The sequence below is a fragment of the Tupaia chinensis genome, unplaced genomic scaffold (genome assembly GCF_000334495.1).
Source record: "Tupaia chinensis unplaced genomic scaffold, TupChi_1.0 Scaffold148234_1, whole genome shotgun sequence".
Lineage (NCBI taxonomy): Eukaryota > Metazoa > Chordata > Mammalia > Scandentia > Tupaiidae > Tupaia > Tupaia belangeri.
Genome location: NW_006208084.1, coordinates 5,593,424 through 5,603,944, shown reverse-complemented (window position 1 = coordinate 5,603,944; position 10,521 = coordinate 5,593,424).

The window sequence follows — 10,521 nt, the reverse complement described above, 5'->3', positions numbered from 1 at the left end:
CAGTGCACAGGCCACGGAACAAATGCCTAGTTGGCCTGTGAGCCACGCCCTGACCATTTCACCGTGGGAGGTCGGTTTCCTTTTTCCCTAAGAATCCCATACTGACTTTCCCAGTCCCTGTCTTCTCATTATATAATCCAGCTGTTTCCACAGCTGCCTGCTGGGATGAGAACACTGGGCTAGGAGACCCTGTTCTGAGACCAGTCTCCAGCACGCTCTAGCCATAGCACAGTGACCTGCCTTCTGTCCCTCATCACTCCATTATTTTAATCTCCAGAATGGGGGAACCCTTGCACATCTTCTCCATAGAGCTGGAGAGAGGGTCAGATAGCATGATTGCCACTTCTCCTTCTGTATAAGGTGGTGGTAACATTCTAAGCTGTTCTTCCTGGCTGGAGTACAGTGGGAGTCTGGAAGGTGGAGGTGAGGGAGGGGCCGAAGTAGATGCTCAAAGGAAATGCTGACCAAGTGATCCCTTTTGTACTTGGACCTTGGCCCACCCACAACTTTCCCAGCAATCTTGCCTCTGCCGCACCTTAAAACCACCCAGCAAGCAAAAGGAGAAACTATTTCACTCGGTAAAGCCCTCAGGTCTTCCCTGTGAAACCAGAGCTCAGGGAGAGCCACCGCGAGCAGTGACTCAGTGTTTAGTCTACGTAGCATTTTATATGCTCATGGCGACTCCAGAAGATCTAGCTCAGCCTTCAGTACCACTCCTCAGAGGTATCTGTCTGGGAATGAAGCACCTTCTAAGGAGAGCTGAGAGGCCAGGTTGTGGTACAGTAGAATGCAACCAGACCCACCTGGGAAAGGTCCTGGGTTCTCATCCTGGGATGTCCCTGAGCACACTACATAAGCCCATGACCTGGGCCAGCTAAGACTGGATGGATCGCGGCATGAGGATCCTATTGAGGGTGTGTTTTGCTCTCTCTCCCCCTCTCTCATTCTCTCTCTGTCAAAGAAATAAACTTGTAAAAAAGAAAAAAAGAGAGAGAGAGAGAGAGCTAGGAAGTAGCTGAGCCCAGAAAAGCTGAGACTGAGAGGAAACACTGGTCCAGAGTGAGTGAGGACAGGAAGGTTACTGAGGCTGTCCTGGGCGTGCTAGTGGGGTCAGCTATGGGATGGGCTGGGGTCAGCTGGGACAGCCATCCAAGCAAGGCAGCTGGAGCCAACAAGATGCTATTGGCAGTCAGAAGCCTTGTCTCCAGCAAATCCCTGGATGGGAATGTAAACAACACGTGGTCTCCACAGGGCTGAGCGTGACTAAGCTAAGGAGGCAAGGACTGCTGGCCCACCTCGGGCTTCTGGTCAGACCCCCCACCTAGAACCCTGGGGGCATCAGAGCTCAGACCCCCATGTCTCTGCCACAGAAGGGGAAAATGTAACATGAGAAACATCTGCTTCTCTTCACGGGGTAATAGAGCTCCTATGCATGTTTCTCTCTTTCCACCTCACACCTCCCATCTTCAATCTCTCTTTCCTCCATTTGTAAAAATAAAATGGGATGCCAGATCTTAGAAACCAAATCCCAGAGATAACTGGGCAGGTCTGTGGGTGCTTTACTTGATGCCACCAGCCAGCAAGAGAAGGTCCCCCAAGAGAAGCAGGGAACAGGAAGCAGAGAGTGTTAGGGCGTGGAAGGCCTCCAAGACTGCAGATAAGGGAGATCACACCTTGGAGAGCTCACCGCCTTCGCAGTCCATCTGCTTCGTGGGAGCCAAGGAAGTTGTTATTTTCCCCTTCCCCACCTTGGAAGCTCCTCAAACCCAGGTCCTGCTTTCCACCTGTACCCTATTTTATACGAACCTTACTGCCAGGACTCAGCAAGTCAGAAATAATGACAAAATAAAGAAGACCCTTGATCTGATTATTGCACGCTACGCACATGCTTCGGAAATTCATATTCTACCCCACAAAGATATACGACAATTAAATGTAAATCAGAAATTAGAAAAGAAAAAAAAAATTGACAGGTGTTTTTGCTATAGGGCACGTGCGCTCGCCAGACAGAGAGACAGAAAGCAAGAAATCACCCCCCACGGGGGGTTGGCCGCACCGCAATCCCTTCTCCTCCATTCTCCTCTCGGGATCTTAGGCACGCATGCACGCACACCTGGAGTGAGTTTTTTAAGCCACCAGGTCTGGGATGTGAATCACAGTCAACTACATGGGAGTCCAACGACATAGCCATTACGCTAACTGCTGGTCCCAGAAAAGAAATTTTTTTAAAAGAAACATGTGTAAATAAAACAAACAAGGAAGATCTAGTGGATTTTAAATAGATCAACAGGGAGGCTAAGGAGATGTCCTCCTGCTGCAGCCAAAAGAGGCCAGACACAGCTGTTCCCTGCCAGCTACCAGCAAATCAAGCCATGCATCTTGACCAATATTCAGGTCAAATCAAGTACCTATAATTACTGCTATTTTCTAAACTATGGCCGAGTGGAGCTGTTGCCTCAGGTTCTGCCTTTTATCTCCCAGCCTGTAATTGCCTAGCCATGACAGCCAGTATGGTTCACAGAGAGCCAAAAGCACACACTGCAGATGATCATCATGTCTTCTCAGTCATGCCCTTGCCATTCCGATTAAAATGTCAAGAGAGCCGTGACTTGAACGAAGTGGTCAGATGCTTACCGCCCTGGAAATGAGAGCGTAAGTCCAGGAATAAAGCACTCTTTGTGCCATGGCAAGAGAAATGTTCAGTTCATTTTATTCATAACGTGTCATTTTATCATTCTGGGCATCCTGCAGATTGAGCATCCCTATTCCAAAAATCCCAAATCCCAATGTTCTAAAATTTGGAACTTTTTTTTTTTTTAGGGAGATTTTTGCTAGAGGGTGTGTGTGCTCACCGGAGAGACAGAGAAAGACAAAGAAACAAAAGGCGAGAAATCATCCACCCCGGGAGATGGCCACAGGGCAACCCCTTCTCCTCCATTGTCTTCTCAGGACGTTTGTGGATTGCACACCTGACCTTGTAATGGTTCACAGTCAAAATGCAGTTGCAGAACACAGTTTATTCAGTGTTCCCAAGGAAAAAAGAACCTCCCATCCCCTTCAGTATGATATACCTTTTCCTTGCACACCCATATCCTCTCATGCAAGAAGACCCACAAACGGTTTCAAGCACAAAATTACTTAAAATCTTGGGACCAGCAGATAGCATAGGGGTTATGTTACTGGACTCCCATGTAGTCGACTGCAGTTTGAGTCTCAAACACAGAGGCTTAAAACACACCGGACTCATGTGCATACGTGCCCAAATTCCTGAGAGGAGAATGGAGAAGAAGGGAGTGCAGCATGGCCATCCCCCGGAGGGTGATTTTTCACTTTCTGTGTCTATGTCTCTCTCTCTCAGGCGAGCATATGCATCCCATAGCAGAAATCTCTTTTTAGAGAAAGCATTTGTATCAAATTACTCTCAGGCTATGTGTATAAGGTGTATTTGAAACATAAATTTTTAGTTTAGGCTAGGTCCTATCTCCAAGATATCTCATTATGTATATAAAAATATTCCAAGATCTGAAAAAAAAAAAAAAACACGTGAATCACTTCTGATTCCATGCCCTTTAGATAAGGGATATTCCATATGTGTATTTTTGTATGTAACTCCTGGTTTCACCAATAGAAGATAAGCTCCGTGAGAGCAGAAATCTCATCTTTTGGATTAACCATTCACCACTGTGTATCCCCAGCACCCAGGACAGTGCCTGGCACACAGAAGCCATTCGGTGAAGATTTATTCAGTGAATGGATGGAATGATAAGTGAATGTCTCTGATCAGATCGGGTCATGGTATGACAAATGAAATGTTACAACAAAAACACAATAGGCACAGACAGGCACACACACGCACACACGCACACACGCACACATATACACACACACAGGGATTGTGAGGGTTTATAAGTAAATACAATAATGATACTACTAATGCTGAAAATAATAGCAAAAGGTCAAGCTTCTTTGTGCCAGGGACTAACCTAAGCCTTTGCAAGCTTTGTCCAGTCAATATCCACAATGTCTAGCCCCATTTTAAGGATGACAGAACTTTTGTTTCCTTAGAGAGAACTTTGCTATAGGGTGCATGCACATACCAGAGAGACAATCAGAGAGACAGAAACTGAAAAAAATCACCCCCTGCCCCACAGGGGATGGCTACACCACAATCCCTTCTCCTCCATTCTCCTCTCAGGATTTTGTGTGCACACATGCCCAGCGTGAGTTTTAAGCTGCCAGGTCCAGGACTCAAACCACAGTCAACTACATGGGAGTCCAGCACATAACCATTACACCATCTGCTGGTCCCAAGGGTAACAGAACTTCTCCTTAGAGGGATTTCAGTGACTTAGCAAAGCTAAGAGTTAGTTAAGAGCCAGAGCAGGACTTGAAGTCCAACCCATCTGCCTACCACGCCCATGATGCTTCCCAAAGTTATCATTTCATTCATGTACTCATTTCCTCAACAGAATACTATTATATTATTATCTGACATCCTTCGGGCTTCTCATCTCTCACTAAGTTAGAATTCCCTAGCTGAGCGACGATGTCTTATTTCCTTAATATATTCCAAGGAGAGACTAATGCTATGTCTTACACATAGTAGATACACAATAAAAACATGAGCATCCAATTAACTAATTAATATCATCATAGAGTACATAACAAAAGAGCACACAGCTATAGAAGCTGTTAAAAAAGAAAAAATTAAGGCAGACGTGTCAACATGACCCTATTTGGCAAGAAATATCTATTTGAGGGAACCAGCAGTTAGCATAATGGCTATGTCACTGGACTCCCACGTAATCGACTGCGGTTCGCGTCCCGGACCCGGTGGCTTAAAACTCACGCCGGGCACGTGTGCGTGCGTGCCCAAGATCCCGAGAGGAGAATGGAGGAGAAGGGATTGCGGTGTGACCATCCCCCCTGGGGGGTGATTTCTCCCTTTCTGTCTCTATGTCTCTCTCTGTCTGGCTGGATAGCGCATGCGCTCTATAGTGAAAAAAAAAAACTCTCCAAAAAAAAAAGAAAAATGAAAAGAAATATCTTTTTGATAAGGTCAAGTTTATTCCTTTTTATATTTTGAATTGTTCACTAAGTTCTCAGCATCAGAACCTGGGGTCTCACAGAATGGTAGAATTGAACAGTCTCAAAAGATATTTTATTAAGTACTTTTAAGAATTTTTATAAATAAGCATCTAGTATAATGTCTAGCACATAGAAAATACTAAAGAATTCACTGGGTAAGTCATTGGTAGTCTCATAATACCTGGTACATTATCTGACATAGAGTGGGTATGCAATAACCGATTATTGAATTATATATGGTTACATGACTTCTACTGGCCTAATAAAAATAGCTTTCAAGTATCTAGCCAAGTTCTAAGTATTTTGCATGTCTTACCTCATTTAATCTTCATATCAATTCTACAAAGCAGGTATTAATATCTGTATCCTACAAATAAAGAAACTCAGGCTCAGAATGTTTAAGCACTTTTCCTAAGGTCCTTGGTTTGAATGTGTCCCCTCCAAATTTCATGTTGAAACTTAATACCCATTGTGGGGGTATGAGGTGAGGACTTTGGGGGAATGATTAAGGCTTCACCTTTATGAAGAGATTGGTGACTTATGAATAAAAGCTGGAGGGAACTAGCCAGCCCCTTTTGCTCTCAGGTTCCATCTTGGAAGCAAGGGCTAGGGCCCTCCCCAGACACAGTGTCCTGGTGATATAAATGATCCTGAGAAATTCCTAAGGCCCACGAGCCAGCTACCTGGAGAGATACATGGCAGAGCCAAAAGGCCGTACTCACTCTTCTTTTTTTTTCTTCTTTTTTGAGAGGTTTTTGTTATAGGGCGCATGTGCTCGCCAGAAGGAGAGAGATAGAAAGACAGAAAGTGAGAAATCACCCCCCAGAAGGGAGGGCCATGTCGCAATCCCTTCTCTTCCTTTCTCCTCTTGGGATCTTGGGCACACACGCACACACGCCCGGCATGAGTTTAAGCCACCAGATCCGGGGCTGGAACTGTGGTCGACTACGTGGGAGTCCAGTGTCATAGCCATTACGCTGTTGGTCTCTGTTCTCACTCTTCTGACTTTCCCAGGAGCCCACAGCCAGGATCCCCCAGGTACTCCTTCCTTTCTAGTGACAATAATGAGGCGAGGGTAGGAGTACCAAAGAGTTCAGGGCTCTTGGTTTACATGGAATGTCCAAGTATCAGCGTTCTTTTCTTTCATCACATAATTTAGGTTTCTTGAAAACATGTGAAGCAGATACTGATTTTATTCCTATTTTACAGAAGAAGAAACTGAAGCTTAGGGAGGTTGAATTACTTGTCCAAGTTCACACAGGTGGTAAGTGGCAGAGCTGGCTTTTGAACTCAGACCAATTGGCATCCCAAAACCTTAGCCACGTGATTATTTTATTTACACTTTGTAGTATCCAGAAACTGCATGTTAATTATTATTGACATAATAGTTATAATCATGGCAACCGTGTAGTATATGCTTACTGTTTTCCAGGCATTGCTCTAAGAATGTATTCCTCATGTGATCCTTCTGCCAGTGCTGTGGAGTAAATATTATTAGCATATTGTTATAAGCGAGGGAGCTGAGGCTAATGCGAAGAAGTAGTAGAGCTGGGATTTGAACCCAGACTTGGCTAATTCCAACAGCTGGGTACCTCCAAACCTCCCCTGGTATTTACGCCATTAATCATTAAACTTCTGGTATTCCTATTTTGACTTTGACTTTGACTTTGTCTTTGCCTTTGAGAGTGGACTACATACCTCTTTTATTTTATCAATCTTATACTATATATTTTTGGGGAATTGAAGTCAAGAACATTATTGGGAAAATACAATGAGTTAATGTTGATGCCTCCATCCTTCTAGTGTATCGAACAGAGATAGCCCTGGTTTTCTGCTGTTTCCTATAAAGTCACCAGAACTACACTTCCACGGCAACTTTAAAATAATCAGACATTGTAGGGAAGTTCTTGCTCTGCTAGGATACGCTTGTTTAGAAAAAAATGCAAGATGAGGGACCAGCAGTTGGCAAACTGGCTATGTCGCAGGACTCCCGTGTAGTCGATCGTGTGTGCGTGCATGCCCAAGATCCCGAGAGGAGAATGGAGGAGAAGAAATAGCAGCGTGGCCATCCCCCCTGGGGGGGGTGATTTCTCACTTTCTTTCTCTCTTTCTCTCTCTGTCTTTCTGGCGAGCGCATGTGCCCTATAGCAAAATCCTCTCAAAAAAAGAAAAAGAAAGAAAGAAAAGAAAAAATGGGAGCTGGGGCATGATCTCATTAATGAGCAGAATGGCTTCATCAAGAGGAATCTGTTGGAAATCACCCTTTTAACCGCTAGGCAACAGAAAGCGAAGAAAACACATGTACAGAGAAAGAAGTGCAGATGCTAAATGGAATGCTCTTTGGCATGTAGATTCAGACACACTCATATTATTTTACAAACCTATAAAACCCAGTTGGGAAAATGAATAATTCAAAGAGATGGCCCTAGGTGTTTTCCAGAAATAAGCATATTACACTGTTATTAGAATCAACATTGTCAGAGTGAGGCTCACACAATGACTGAGCTGGCAAATGCTTCTGTGTATAATTGAAGCAGTCGAGGAATGACAGTAATAACCCTGACACCTGCATGAATCTACAGTGTGCAGAATGCTTTGCCCTACCTTGTACTGCTTATCCTTAACACAACCCACCAAGATGTACAGAATCTCCATCTAGATACAAGAAAACTCGGGCTTAAGTTTTTTTAATCTGGTCCATTGTTCTTTTTATTACTCTTAAATACAAGTAATAACAATAAATAGGGAATTAAGAAAATGACCTGGGAGGCAAGTAGGTGGTGTGATGGTTAAGGTGCAGCATGGTGGTTAAGGCACTGGACACTCCCACATGGCCGAGCATGGTTCAAGTCCTGGATCTGGGGCTTGCTTTCTCACTTTCCCCCTCTCTGTCTCTCTCTTTTTCTGGTCAAATTAAAAATAAAAATAAAAATAAAAAATAATGAATAAAGTTAAAAATAAATATTAAAAAAATAAAAGATGCAGGACTCCCACATAGTCAACCACAGTCTGAGTCCCAGACCTGGTGGCTTGTTCTCACTTTCCCTCTCTCTCTTTCTCTCTCTCTCGTAAGTATATACTCTCTCTCTTTCTATCTCTCTCTGGTAAGTACATATGCCCTAGAGCAAATACAAACAATCATAACCATAAATGAAATTTTTAAAAAAGAAAGAAAGAAAATGGCCTGGAAAACATGATAGATGGCCCCCTCTGCAACTCTGTCTGGGCCATGACTGGTATATGGGCTTTTTGTATTTTATAAGGAATGATGGAAAATTAGTTGGTGGATATAATTCATCCCTTTTCTATGACTGTAGTCGGATAAAGCACTTAGGCTTCCTGTCTACATGTAAGTATCTGTCATAAAGTCTAATTTATAAATTAGACATGGTAAGAGATTAACAGCAATAGCGGCCATCTCCATAGCATAGTGGTTTAGGGGCCAGATCCCACATGGCTTACTGCACTTTGAATCCTGGCCCTAGTGACTTGAAAAACACACCAGGTGCATGTGTGCATTTGTGCTCCAAGTCCTGACAGGATGGGAAAATAGAGAGGGGATTACAGCATGACCAAGCCCCATTGAAGGGTGAGGGGTGTTTTCTCTCTCTCTCTCTCACTCATCCCCTCTGGCAATTAAAACAAATTAAAGAAATAAAAAATAAAAATGAAAGGGTATATCTGAACTTGATACATATTAGAGAAAATAGGACAAAATGAACACATGTATTGAAGAACAGCTATAAGTGGAACTGAATATCCTGTAATTAATTGAAAATTCCTTTGTGGAAATACGCAAATATAGTACTTTTCCATTAATGCTAACAAGATCAGTTTCCTAATTTACAAATCCTACTGTTGCAGGCAGCAGTGCAGCAGTGACTAAGCTAGGGCCACACACGAGGGTCTTGTGTTTGTGTCCTGGGACCTCCCTGTGTACAATGAGCACACATGCGCATGCCCACGCCCATGGCCCAGGCTGACCGAGACTGGGGTGGATCATGGCATGAAGACTTTTTGGGGTTGGGGTGTATCTCTCTCTTAATCAATCAATCAATCAATACAAAATTTACTGTTGGCATTTCTGGTACAATAAATATTAATATTGAGATGTATTCCTACTAAGGGTCTCCACTAACTCTCTAAAACATCAGTCTGGGTCCAGTAGGTGGTATGGAGGTTAAGGTGGCTGGATCTCACACAGCCAACTATGCAGTTTGAGTCCAAGACCTGACAGCTTGAAAATCATGCCGGGTGCATGTGCATATGTGCCCAAATTCCGAGAGGAGAATGAAAGAGAAGGGACTGCGGTGTGGCCATCCCTCCTGAGGGGGAGGATGATTTCTCATTTCCCCTCTCTATCCCTCTCTGTCTCTCTCTGGCAAGCATACACACCCTGTAGCAAAAAGCTAAAAATAGTAACAGTAAATAATAGTAAAAAGGTCACCCTGGGTGCTGTATTGTGACAGGCTACAAGGGACAAGGATATAAGCAGGAAACCCAATTTAGGAGACTATTGCAGGAATCCAGGTGAGTGAAGGCAGCGATTCAGCTCAAGATGGAAATAGCAGAATTAGGAGAATGGACATATTCTGTACATATTTTGAAGGTAGAGTCTATAGAATACCCTGATGGATTGCTTATGAGGTGTGAGAAAAGAGAATATTTCCAGGGTTTTGGCCTGAATGACCATGATAGAGTTGCTATCAATTGACTCTGGTTAGGAAGATGCTGTGGGGAGCAGGTTTAGAATACAAGTATTAGGAGTTCCATTCTCGGCATATTGAGTTTGAAAAACTTACCAGACATATATGTGGAGATGTTGAGTATGCATTCCAACATTTGAGTCTAGGGACCAGCAGTTAGCGTAATGGCTATATTGCTGGACTCCCATGTAGTCAACCGTGGTTCGCGTCCCAGATCCAGTGGCTTAAAACTCACACCAGGTACGTGTGTGTGCGTGCCCAAGAGCCCGAGAGGAGGATAGAAGAGAAGGGATTGCGGCGTGGACATCCTCCCTTGGGGAGGGGGGTGGTGATTTCTCGCTTTCTGCCTCCCTGTCTCTGTCTGTCTGGCGAGCACACGTGCTCTATAGCAAAAAACCTCTCCAAAAAAATAAAAAAAAGTTTGAGTCTAAAGTTCAGACAAGATATATGAGACATAAGTTCAATTTTCAGAGTTTTCAGCATGTGAATGGCATTGAAATCCACAAGGCTGGATGAGATTATCAAGGAAGTGTGTATAATAGGGGAAAAGACGAAGTCCGGTTCTTAAACCTCTCCAGCAGCAACAGAGAGAGACCAGCCAAGGAGCAGAGTGGCCAGAGAGATAAGAGTAAACCTAAGAGAAAGTCAAGTGAAGAAGAAAATCCAGAAGAAAAGGATGAACTGTGTACATGCAGCTGGTAGGCCATGTAAGGTAAGGACTAAGAAC